Source organism: Cnephaeus nilssonii, assembly GCF_951640355.1.
Source record: "Cnephaeus nilssonii genome assembly, chromosome: 18".
In the NCBI taxonomy this organism is placed as follows: domain Eukaryota; kingdom Metazoa; phylum Chordata; class Mammalia; order Chiroptera; family Vespertilionidae; genus Cnephaeus; species Cnephaeus nilssonii.
In genome coordinates, this window is record NC_137089.1 from 21,028,610 (window position 1) to 21,040,801 (window position 12,192).

Consider the following 12,192-nt stretch of genomic DNA (forward strand, 5'->3'; position numbering starts at 1 on the left):
ATATTTTAACAAGATCCCCCATTGTCAAGTATTTTAAAAATAAAAAAATTGTGCATGAAAGATTTTAAACAAAGAGATTTTGTTCTTCTCAGAAATAAAGTAATATAGTAATACTAGACGCCCGGTGCACAAATTCATGCATGGGTGGGTTTTGGCCGGCCCACCCCGATGGGGGCCAATTTGCCAGACTGGCAGGGAGGTCAGGGGGGCCAATCAGGGGTGGGGCCGGCCAGGGGGAGGGGCCACGGGAGGTTGCGGGGGACAATCGGGGACCCAATCAGGCCAGTTGGCCACCGCTGTGCGTGTCATAGCGACCAGTCATTCTAGTTGTTCTGTTGTTCTGGTTGCTTGGCTTTTATATATATATAGATTGTAATGATGCTATCTCTAGAGGTAATAATGGTGGGCCTACTTTCCTTTATGATAAAAGTGTAATGATAATCATCTTCTTTATAATGATAAGAAATTACATATGCAAGGGAGAAATTGTTTCACTTTGAAAATCTACTGAAAAATCAACCCTGATTATGCTGTCACCAAATTACTTCTATACATGGTACAAGGATGATTGTGCATTTACTCACTCGTCTGGAGAAAATATTCTCTCACCAACCTTTACCTGTTTATATAATTTACATTTAAATCTGAGGAGATGCTGATGGTGATAGAGGCAGACTTTTTGCTACCTCAGCCCTCAGTGTGCTATGTTCCTAAAAAGTTGAGGGTGAAATCACTGTTTCTGGCAAATTCGTAGGTGATTGTTTTGTTGTTCACAAGAAATGTGAATGCATCAGAGAGAGACTGAGCTACTAATAGAGATTTAGGAATACAAAGCACAAAGAAGATAGCTGATACTCTGTAAGTAAATGAAATCACCCAGAAAAGTATGTAGAATGAGAAAAGATGGCCAAGAAGGAGATCTGGAGAATGCCCAGGTAGGATCAGACAGAGGTGGCTGCAGAGAAATTAGTTTCTTGGGAGCCAAAAGAGAAGAGATTTTCAATTTTTAAAAAAAGTGTTCCAAAAGTTAAGATTTGCAAAATGGTAATAAATGAAAAAGGAGTCTAAGTAGAATGTCCATCTGGAGTATCAGGGAACAAGGAACTTCTTCAGGCCCATGGTTTCCTTGAGGAGGGATTTTGCCAAAGCTGCCTGCCTGCTGGCCCCACCGCTCACCCTGCGGAGGTGGAATGAGCTTCCTGATTGGTGAGCTCAGGACAGCAATTTACTGCCAATGGGAGCGACCTGCCTGCAGAGCACAGTTGCTGATTTCCTCCTCTACAGTCTAAGCAAGGGGGTGGCCTTACTTACTGCACCTGTAAGTGCATGGGAAGCCCAATGTTACTGCCCCTCACCTTTATCAATATTAAAACTGATGGCCGATTTCTTTCAGCCTACCTCTTAATCGGCTTTGACCTTGTGCAGGATTCCCCTCAAACACCATATATGAAGTTTCTGGCATTATTAATACAGTAGTTTCAACCAGAGCAGCTTTCTATCAGTTATAGCCAGCAAGCCAAATCCAGCCCAAGCCAAGAGAGGTTTTAACATTTTTACAGAGTTATAAACAAAACAGAAACTAAGAACATGTAACAGACATTTGGCCCTTTACAGAAAAAGTTTGCTAACCCTTGAAACAGAGTAGGGAGGAGGGAGCTAGACTGTAGTTGGATGAAGAACAAGTGGTGCATAAAGAAATCCAAAAGTACTCAGAATCCTAACCATAAAGGGAAGGAGAATGTAGGGAGTAGCTGGGGGCAGATGCAAAGCTCAGTGGGTTTCTGTTGGGTCCTTCTGTTTAATAGTGGAGGAGTCTTCACAAAGGGAAGATCAGGGGCACTGACCTGGAGGCTCAGAAAAGATGAGATTAGCAACCAAAGTGGAGTGACTAGCTGTAAGAGGCATCAGTGAATGCCTCTGTACCTGAGAAAAGGGCTGGAGGAGACAAAGGTTTGGGTTTATGCTGGCAATTTATTAGAGGTAATGCCTGACTTTCCTGTTAACAAGAACTGGAAGGGGTGTGTTATGTGGCTTGAGAAGAGTCATGCATGTTTGAAAAAGTGATAAATTTTTATTGATTCCTGACCAAAGTTTAAAATATAGCAATGTATTTAAACACCACACACACACACACACACACACACACACACACACACACACACACAACATAACAGTATGTTGTATTGAGATGGTGGCTAATGAATTTGGCCTTTTTTTCTTTTCATTTTCCATAAAATGGTAATAACTAGTTAGACTTAAAGATACTAAAATTAGAACTCCCCAGAATAACAACAAATTGACAGTGATGATAATAAGCAAAGGTGCATCACTCTCATCACTCATTATTGTTTGAAATTAGTCAGGTGTGTTCTTATTTCAGCACTGATAACTTTATTCAACCGATAATACTACTCTCAGATAATCATTCAAGGATAAGTAGTATGTTTTATGTTAAACTTTCTTTCTGATCTAAGGTGCTCCAAAATTACAATACTTAGCATGTATGTGACAAAACTCTTATTTTTAAATTTGGAAAGTATGAATAGCAATGAGAGCTTCTAATTGAAGTTTAGCTTTGTGACTTAGTCATGAATATTCTGTCATTCACATTAATGTGCATCTGTCAGCTCAATTTGTTCTATATATTTTATTTTGCATAATTAGGATATTTAGCTTATGTTGACAATAGAATTTATAAATATAAAAAATAAAGGTTTTCATTTTAAACCAGTGATGAATATATATGAGGTTGCATATAGCCACATCCTTATGGTGACTAATATTATGTTAGATTCTGTTATTTGTACTGGTAGCAATAATTTTGTTTCATCTGGTCAATGATTACAGCATGGCCTAATTCATACTCAATTGTGCTCAATACTGTAATGACTGAAAATATTTTATGCAGCATATCAATATCATAAAAAAGGGAAAATGAACTATGCATTGAGATAGTTTTATTGTAATCTGTTTTATATTTATTAAAATCTAAATGGAATAATGACTAAGCCAAGCTAACTTTACTAATTCTTCTAATATTGGTTCCTAAATGCTTTTCACATTCTCTCTTCCTGTTTTAATTTAATCTTGTTGGCTAGTAGAGAAGAGGGCAGCCTTTATCTTTCTGGTTCTGTTTAACAATCAGTAGGAGATAAAAGGAAGCCAGGGCTTTTAATTCTACCCGTATTTTTGCTATCTGATTTACACATGTGGGCCTATTGTTTCTCCAGACAGCCTTTATTATTGGAATGCATTAACTGTAAGAACTTGCCTGTTCCTGATGATAATTTATGTGATACTATGACTTCCTTAAATCTGCATTTTAATAGCATTTTTGTAGAGCACATGGATTATGGGAAAAATGGTTCTATGGTTAACTAAGTTTGGGAAATACATGGATAAAAGGAACAAGGTTCTTTCCTATAAGACTTCATTGAGACTTTAGTGAAGTTTGGGGAACATCATGCTCTTTCTTACCAATTTATTTGATCATGGAGACGTTCCAGTGAAACATCTCACAGGACCAATGTTACCCAGGACACACTTTGCAAAATGCCAGGCTGATGATTCTAAAATGTGCTATCACTTTGGCAATAATTCTAACATTTATATTATTGACCGGAATCAATAACTATTTTGCAGCACTATAGAACTATGTGTTATGTATACATATAAAACCAAAGTGTTTATTTTTAGAGCCCAAGTATTTTAAAGATTTAAAATGCAAAAATTAACCTATTATAAAATGCCATTATTCTTGATATGCTCTTCCTGACTTTTGGGGTCCAAAACATCATTGATTTGTAGCTTGCACCCTATGTAGCTTATCAGCCTCTCTCTCCTGTCTGCCAAGGTAGCTGCCACTATCCAGACTCCCAACAATTTCCATAAGAACTCTTCCAATGGATAACCAGCCAGCTCACCTCACTTCCACGAGTTGTTACCACTGCTAGTTATTTTTCTAACACACAAGTCTTAGCAACTCATCTCTTCCTAGAACAGTTTTGATGAACAGTAGGTCCTCATAAATGTCAGTTGGATGATTAAATAAACTATGCTTGCAAGACCAGGCTCCTATAAAATGGTGTGCATAGTCAGCACATAAAACAAACATTTCATTTGGTTGAAATAACCCCAGAAACTCACTTAAATCCAAGGCAGAATTGAGACAAAACCTCTCTTAATAAGTCCTTATACTGCTAAACTTATTTTTTCTTTATGTGATTAAAATCACTACTATTATGTGAAATATTATATATCTTTAAACATTAGAAATGTATGCAAAGATAAGATTTTTACAGTAGGAGAGACACATGGATACTGAGTTCCACTGAGGAAATAGCAAACAACAAACTCATGTCTATCACTTCACAGTAGCAAATCCATGCTAACATTTATCCATGCTGGAGTATTCCCTCATTGAGCAAGCAAAACCAGCCACAGTCTAGTTATGTGTTATTCTTTCCCTTTTCTCTTTCTCTGTCTGCTTTTTAATTTTTTTGGTTGAAATTTATTGTTTGATGTGTATAAGTAAAATGTGCCCATGCTGTAACTATACTGTACATGCTTCCTTCGCTCCTGAACTATGAGCAGTGATGGAATAGACAGATGTGGTGTTCCCAGGGAAATCAGAGGATGAGACTGCAACTGAGTTTTAAGGCTTCTAGTCAGCCAATGAAAATACTTCCCACTGTGGCTTGATCATGTGTGTGGGGTGAAGGAGGAAGATGAGGATGAGGATGGTGAGAAGCAGGAGGAAAAGCAGAAGCTGGAGGGGAAGGAGGAGGAGTCTTCCCACTGAGTGACATAGAAGGATCCCAGACCATTTATAGGGAAGAGGTACTACTTGAATCTTAGAGATTTTATAGCCTCAAGCTACTTGCAATTTCAATCTGTCTTCTCACTTGTGCAATGTATAATTTATTACCAAATATACCCTATAATGAAACTTATTATATAATGTTTAATTTTTTTTTTCTCAGAAAGCAAGTTTGGTACTTTTAAAAGTGATGAATTCTTACAGGTCACAAAAGAGCAATATGATATATTAAATCAATAATTTACTAGATGTGGCCTGTGACTCCTTCAGTTTGAAAGAACTGCTGTACCTTACAAAAGTGCTGGCCCAGGTCTAGTACAATACTTATGCCCTGATTGAATGTCACAAATCATAAATCCTGGTGTAGAATGTGTTTGAAAGCTAGATCTCCCATGGGGTCTTTTCTTTATTTCTAAAGAAGGACTTTCATAACCTTAATCTCTGTGATGTGAATTTGTAATGCAGACAGCTAGACAGCCATTACTGCCAGCATTGACTTTAAGATTAAAATTACTATTGCTTCTTTCTCTCCCTTTGTTCAAAATCTTGATCTTAGTAAAAAATACCTAACTATTCATCTATTCATTTGATTCTCTTCTTCATGTCTCCTATGTAAGCATACATACTTCGTTTTGTTTGCCTGCCTTAGATCACAAGCCTCCAATAAGGCTATAGTATCATAATGGTGATAAATACTAGTTTAAGTAGAAATCATTACTCTAAGTAACTTTTTTATTTTGCTCTTCATTTTCCTCTGCCTTATTTTGATGTGTGTACAGTTATTTATGTGCCCTGAGTTTTCTATCGCTTCGTCTGTTCACCTAACTATAAAAAACAAAAAAATCAGTCTTTATTATATGTGAATTAATTTTGTGTTATAATTCCATACTCTTGTTTCACACTGGAGAAAATAAATCCATCTCAATGTTGTAACCAGTGGCTTGTAAACCATTTTAATGACCCACTAAGTCAACTTAGCAGGATATGAGCTTCTACATCTGCCACCTCACTGACTGCCTAGACACAGTCATTTGATTTTGCTGGCTAGGAAGGCATTCTCTCTCTCTTCCTCTCTTTTTATCTTTATCATTGAAAGTATTACCGATGTCCCTTCTTTTCCCCCCCTTGACCCCCTCCACCCTAAGAACACATTCTCTTCATTCCTCCGGTACACTATGAGTTCTGTTCGCCATCAGAGATGTGTTCTTAGGGAAAAAGAAAGAAAAAAAAAAAAGAAGTCATTCTATGACAAAGCCTTAGGAATAGCTGTATTCCTTGAATAGTTCTTCCATGTTACTATATACAAATTCTAATAATAGTAGTGATCTTGTCGTTCATGTCTAATACCTAATCACTCATTTTCAAGATTGGGATATAATTCACATACCGTACAATTCACCCTTTTAAATGAATGTTTTTCTAAAAGCAGATACAAAGTCATATAGCCAACCCCATGGTCTCATTTCAGAATTTGTCTTCCCAAAAAGAATTCCTGTATTCATTAGCAGTCATACCCCATTCACTCTACTCCCAAGTCCCTAGCAATCCCTAACCTATGATTTTATGGAAACTGTATGTGAAGACAAGTTCTTAAAATGATTTTGATTGAGTTATTGGCACTTTTAAAAAACTCAAATTCTTTTCCATCACTTAGTTTATTCTTATTTTTCTCTAAGTCATAGATCTTTTATTTTGAAAAATTTTATTATTGAAAAATACTTAAAACAGTTAATATATTAGTATAAAGTAAGTTTAGAGGGTAACAATATTTTATTAACTCCTACTTAATCTCCCCACAAATGCTGATTCCTCAGGAAAGTCTTCCTGTCCTCCAGACTGCTTCAGAAGCCCTCATACTACAACACTTGAGCAGTTACTTTTAGGACACTGATTACAACTTGTAATAATATATTTATTTGTATGGCTCTTGGATTAAAGTCTGTCTCTATCTCTAGATTCCATGATCTATTAAATTAAAGTTCCCATGTCTTTTTTTTTATTATTTTGCATACAATTTATACCTCTGGAGCCTAGTATAATGTTTGTTTATGCAATAAGCTTTATCTATACAATCCTATATAATAAAAGCCTAGGTGGCGTCATGTGCAATGTTGACACAAGATGACCAGCACAAGATGGCCAGCAGGAGAAGGCAGTTGAGGGCAACCAGGCCGGCAGGGGAGAGTAGTTGGGGCGAGTAGGCCTGAAGGGAGGGCAGTTGGAGGAGACCAGGTTGGCAGGGGAGGGCAGTTGGGGGCGATCAGGCCAGCAGGAAAGGGCAGTTGGGGTGATCGGGCTGGCAGAGGAGGGCAGTTGGGGGTGATCAGGCTGGCAGGCAGAAGCAGTTAGGGGCAATCAGGCAGGCAGGCAGGCGAGAGGTTAGGAGCCAGCAGTCCTGGATTGTGTGAGGGATGTTCAGATTGGAAAGAGTGCAGGCCGGGCTGAGGGACACCCCTCCCCATGCATGAATTTCGTGCACTGGGCCTCTAGTAAAATTAATATAAGGAAAAATAAAATACAAATTATATTAATATCTTTTCTTTGACTAAATGCACAGAATGCAAAACTCATGGATATTTCAAAGCCTTTGTTTAGAGTAGCAAAGTGGAATGCCATATAAAACCCAAAGATTTGGAATCAGGAAAGACTAGGTTTAATTTCCAACTTCACTATTTATTGACTGAGCAGCCTTGGAAGAGAGGAAAATCGAACTAGAACAGGAAATGTCTGTTAGATCTGATATATGAGGTGAGCTTAGGTAAAATGAATTAAGAAACTCCTGACCTACTCCAGATTCATCTGGAGGCGATACAATGAGGCTTTCATAAAGGTCTTAGAAAGATGAACTGACCTCATAAATCTCAGGAAGGAACACAAAGGGTAGTGAAAGGGCAGGAGAAACTTCCCTGGTGTTTTTGCCAAATTCTTCTTTTGAGACCGTTAGAGGTGCCTTTTATTACCCTACCCAGGGTATTGTCTCATGGTTTTTATTTTCCTTTCCTCTTAATTTTTCCTAAGGTTGAAGAGCAGAATACTCAATCCCAAAGCAAGAGGAACCTACAGCTTCAATTCAGCTACTTTCTCAAGGGGTGCCCAGCTGTTCATTCATGGTCAGTCCTCTACTTTCGTGGACTCTATTCTTTACAAGTCCAGGGAGAAAAAAAGAGCCGAAAATATTCATGAAAAGGTGGAGAAACTTGCCCATCTTCTTCTTGTCTATATACTTCAGGGGTTCTTTTCCTTGTTCCATGAATTTTAGATGGCGGGGCCGGGGGGGGGGCGGGGGGCGGGTGGGGGGGTAAGGGAATGTCTATATTTTTATTAGACCCTAACTGAATTTTTTTTCTAACTGGATTTTAGCATTTCCTTTAATTTCAAATGTAGGCAACAAAGCACAGCAGTATTAAAAGTAACTGGGACTTTGTCACCAATAGAAATCACAGATATTTTTATATTACATTATAAATGATACAGATACCTCAAAATATTTATTACTAAAAATTATAGTAGTTCTTAGACCTATTGCTATAACTTTTAATTAAGGTATTGATTAAGAAGCAACATATTACTACATCAAATGTGTTTTTTATTATAGATTTTAAGTACTTTGTAATTAATTTATCTTTCAAGTTTATGTATTTTATTTTATACACTTAAAAAGATGGTTCTAAGGTCTATTTGGTTCATAAGACTGCACACACACACACACACACACACACACACACACACGGAAACCCTGTGCTAATTAGATTCATCTACTCTTTTTCTTAAGGGAGCTTGCCTCACAGATTGTTGCTTTGGCCTAAGGAGATCTGAAAAAATACTAGTTTTATTGGAGGATTCTTTCTTTCCTGCTCTTTTGTCTCTTCCTAACAGGACGGATCAATTCTTCCCTGAGTCAGAAAAGTTCTAAACCTGATTTGGAACTTGTGGAGAAATGCCCAGTTATAGGATTATCTTAAGCTTAAGGCTCTTTAGAACCATAGCCTAAATATGGTTCATATTTACTCACTAACTCTCCCATGCGTTTCAATGTAACTAACTAGATTCCTGGTTGCACAGAGAGATGTTCTATATTGTCTTCTTGTATGCATATATATCCATTAGGAAACTTGGAGTGAATGGCTCACTGGTTGCAGGGTAAATGTTCTAGTAAAATGAAATTTTTCTGTATTTAATAAAATGGAGGAAACAGCAACTTGCCCTCTCCTCTTGTAGAGTGTCTCCTCAGAAATATAATAGAACAACCTTTTTCATTTTATAGTGCAAGGCTGCTGGCTTTCTTACCTTTGGAAATATAAACACATACTTCTTAAATAAACTCATGGTTCTTAACAATATATTCAAGAGACAAGGTGCATCAATTGGTCTTTCAAGGAGATAGTGTTATTTGTTCTTTTTTTAATGTATACATTTGCATGAGATTCTGTCTGGTCTTTTTAGTGTGTTTCCACAAACTGAGTACAATGTGTATTGTATTCCTGGTATGCTTATTCAATAATAAAACTGCTTTCTTTCTCTTTAAGGTTTTGTGGAATGACCTTTGTTAGTAGGACTTTTGTTTTCCTAATGAAAGTGGAGATTTGGCCATCCATAGATTTGGACATCCAGTCTGGAGTCCCATATCATTATAAATGTACATATCTTGTCTTATTAACTTAATACCATTCCATAATACAATTTAAACCACACCATGGTTTAATGGTGTGTGTGTGGGGGCGGGGGAAGGGGGGCCCCTCAGCCAGGCCTGCCCCCTCTCACAGTCTGGGGGTCCTCAGGGGATGTCCTATTGATGGCTTAGGCCCGCTCCCCATGGGCCTAAGCCGTAGTCTGGTCTCCCTCTGTGGGAGGTGACCAGGCCTATCAGGGGAAGGTGCCACCCCCATCATCCCGCCGCTGCTGTCGAGGCTTCCTGCCCTTGGCCCTTGCAGCCGCCACGGCTTTGTAAGGAAGGACATCTGAAAGGACGTTCAGCTGTCTGGTCTAATTAGCATATTATGCTTTTATTATTATAGATAAGGAAAGAATCACTGGATTCATTTAACTTGATTTTTTAAACTTTTTTCTTCAATCCTCACCTGAGGACATGCCTTCTTAAAATTGTTTTAGAGAGAGAGGAAGAGGAGCAAAAGAGAGAGAGAGACATCTATGTGAGAGAGAAACATCATTTGGTTGCCTCCCATATACGCCCCTACTGGGATTAAATCCACAACCGAGGAATGTACCCTGATTAGGAATCACCCCGCACCCTTTTAGTGTACAATGACGCTCCAACCAACTAAGCCACCTGGCCATGGTGTTGATTCAACTTTCTGTGTAAATAAATTCTTTTCTGTTTCTCTGCAAAACCTGGCAGCACATTTGGAAGTTATGTTTGAAGTCTGACTTAAAAATAGAGTTGCTGATAGCAGAGAATGGAGATATCTTAGTACAATGAGAAGCTACCCATCTATGTGACCACCCCTCTGGAGATATGGAGTAGCCATTGAGATGCCAAAGGCAGGGGAATTAAAAATGGTTTAAATATGAGCTCCAGATCAGTGGTCACAAGAAAATATTCTGTGAATTACAGCCATTGATTTGCAAATCAAGTTGCTTTTTACATGAGAAATTTTACATAGTATGCTCCAGAATCCACAGCAGCGGGGGTGGATTTATAACAATGTTAATGATACTCTAGACTAGCAGGCAGGCGGCCAACTGCAGTGTTAATGTACGTAAGAGTGTCTGGAAAAAGTAGGTGCTCAGTAACATTTGTCTCTCTTTCCATTTCCTTTTAAATAATACTTGCCTCCCATCCTATGAAAATGAAATATGCTTTGGTCTTCTCCCAATACTACCTTAACTTGTTTCAATACAAAATACATTTCACTTCTTTGTAGAACATGGTTCTCATACATAACCTGTATATTTTGTCTACGAACAAAATTCCTATGTGTAGCTGATAGAGGCAGATATTTGATGATACTCAGAAATAATTTACCACTAAGCCTTTGTTTTATGAATCTTTCATCTACATGCTTTATTTATATCATATATTTAAATGAGATACTATTCTAATAGTTCAGTATATAAACTAGATAATCTCTATGTACATGTATAATGAAATGGGACTCCAGACTTTTTTTTCACACCTTTAAAATGTATATACTTCAAGGACAGTTGAAATAAGGAATTAATCTAAGGCAAGTTATGTCATTTAAGCAGAAGATCTGGAATAAAAGTTCAGCTATTTATTTCTTCATAGAGTCTAACAATATGATTTAATTAAAAGTAGGCCACATGAAGTTACTAATGAGAGATAACTATAAAGTTGGAAAGCTGTAATTACAAAATAATTGTTTTATTTTTTTTGTTTGTTTCAAAGTTTTCTCTTCATTTGATAGGATAAGAGGGAGTTTTTAAAAAGTTTTTATCATTCCTTATATAGTTAGTTGGCAGTTGAACAAAGAATGATGTCAGATAACTACTTGATGTCTAATAGTAACATATTCAGGTTTATGCTCTTTGGACAGACTTATGTGTCATCAGTGATCGAGTTACTTGAGTCTTTTAATTTCCATCCCCAGAATCGAAGACTTAGGTTAGCATGAATGAAACAGTTATTAAAAATAAGCTCCAGCCCTAGCCGGTTTTGCTCAGTGAATAGAGCATCAGCCCTTGGACTGAAGGGTCCTGGGTTAGATTCCAGTCAAGGGCACATACCTTGGTTGCAGACTTCATCCCTGGCCCTGGTCGGGGCATGTGCCAGAGGCAACCAAGTGATGTCTCTCTCTCACATCGATGTTTCTCTCTGTGTGTCTCTCCCCCTCCTTTCCACTCTCTCTAAAAATCAATGGAAAAATAGCCTCAGGTGAGGATTATAAAAAAAATAAAATAAGCTGCAGATTTTCCAAAGAACTGAGTTAACACTGACTATATCTATTAAGGCATTTGTATTCTGTGCAAAGTTGATTTCAAATAAAATGAAAAAAATGCACTTTAGATAAATGCTTTTATCAGTTATCGGTAGGGATTTACCTTCCCTTAATTCTTACACGTTGCCTGGAGGAAGATTTCAGGCTCACTCTCACAACTTCATCTTGGTGTCTCACAACTGCATCCTTTCTTGAAACATCTAACCAACTAAAATATGCCAGGTACCCTTAGGCCCTACAGATATAAAAAGATCAATACAGGTCATGAAGAATTAACCAGCCTACCTATAGGAAAGTAAGAGCATGGACTCCAAAACAAGACTGTTAGGCAAGTGTGACTTTGAGCAAGAGACTGAAATGCTTGTGTGTCTTGGTTTCCTCATCTGTAAAATGAGAATATTAGTACTCCCTAAGTCATGGAGTTGTGGTGAGGTGTAAAATGATACGGGTATAAAA

At 37.7% G+C, this 12,192-nt stretch overlaps 1 protein-coding gene across 3 annotated transcripts in view; it reads right to left on the bottom strand.

Moving 5' to 3' along the window:
* CSMD3 (CUB and Sushi multiple domains 3) overlaps positions 1 to 12,192 on the bottom strand; it is a gene marked incomplete at both ends in the record, with an annotated part of 911,147 nt that overhangs the window by 218,370 nt on the left and 680,585 nt on the right. The window lies entirely within an intron of this gene.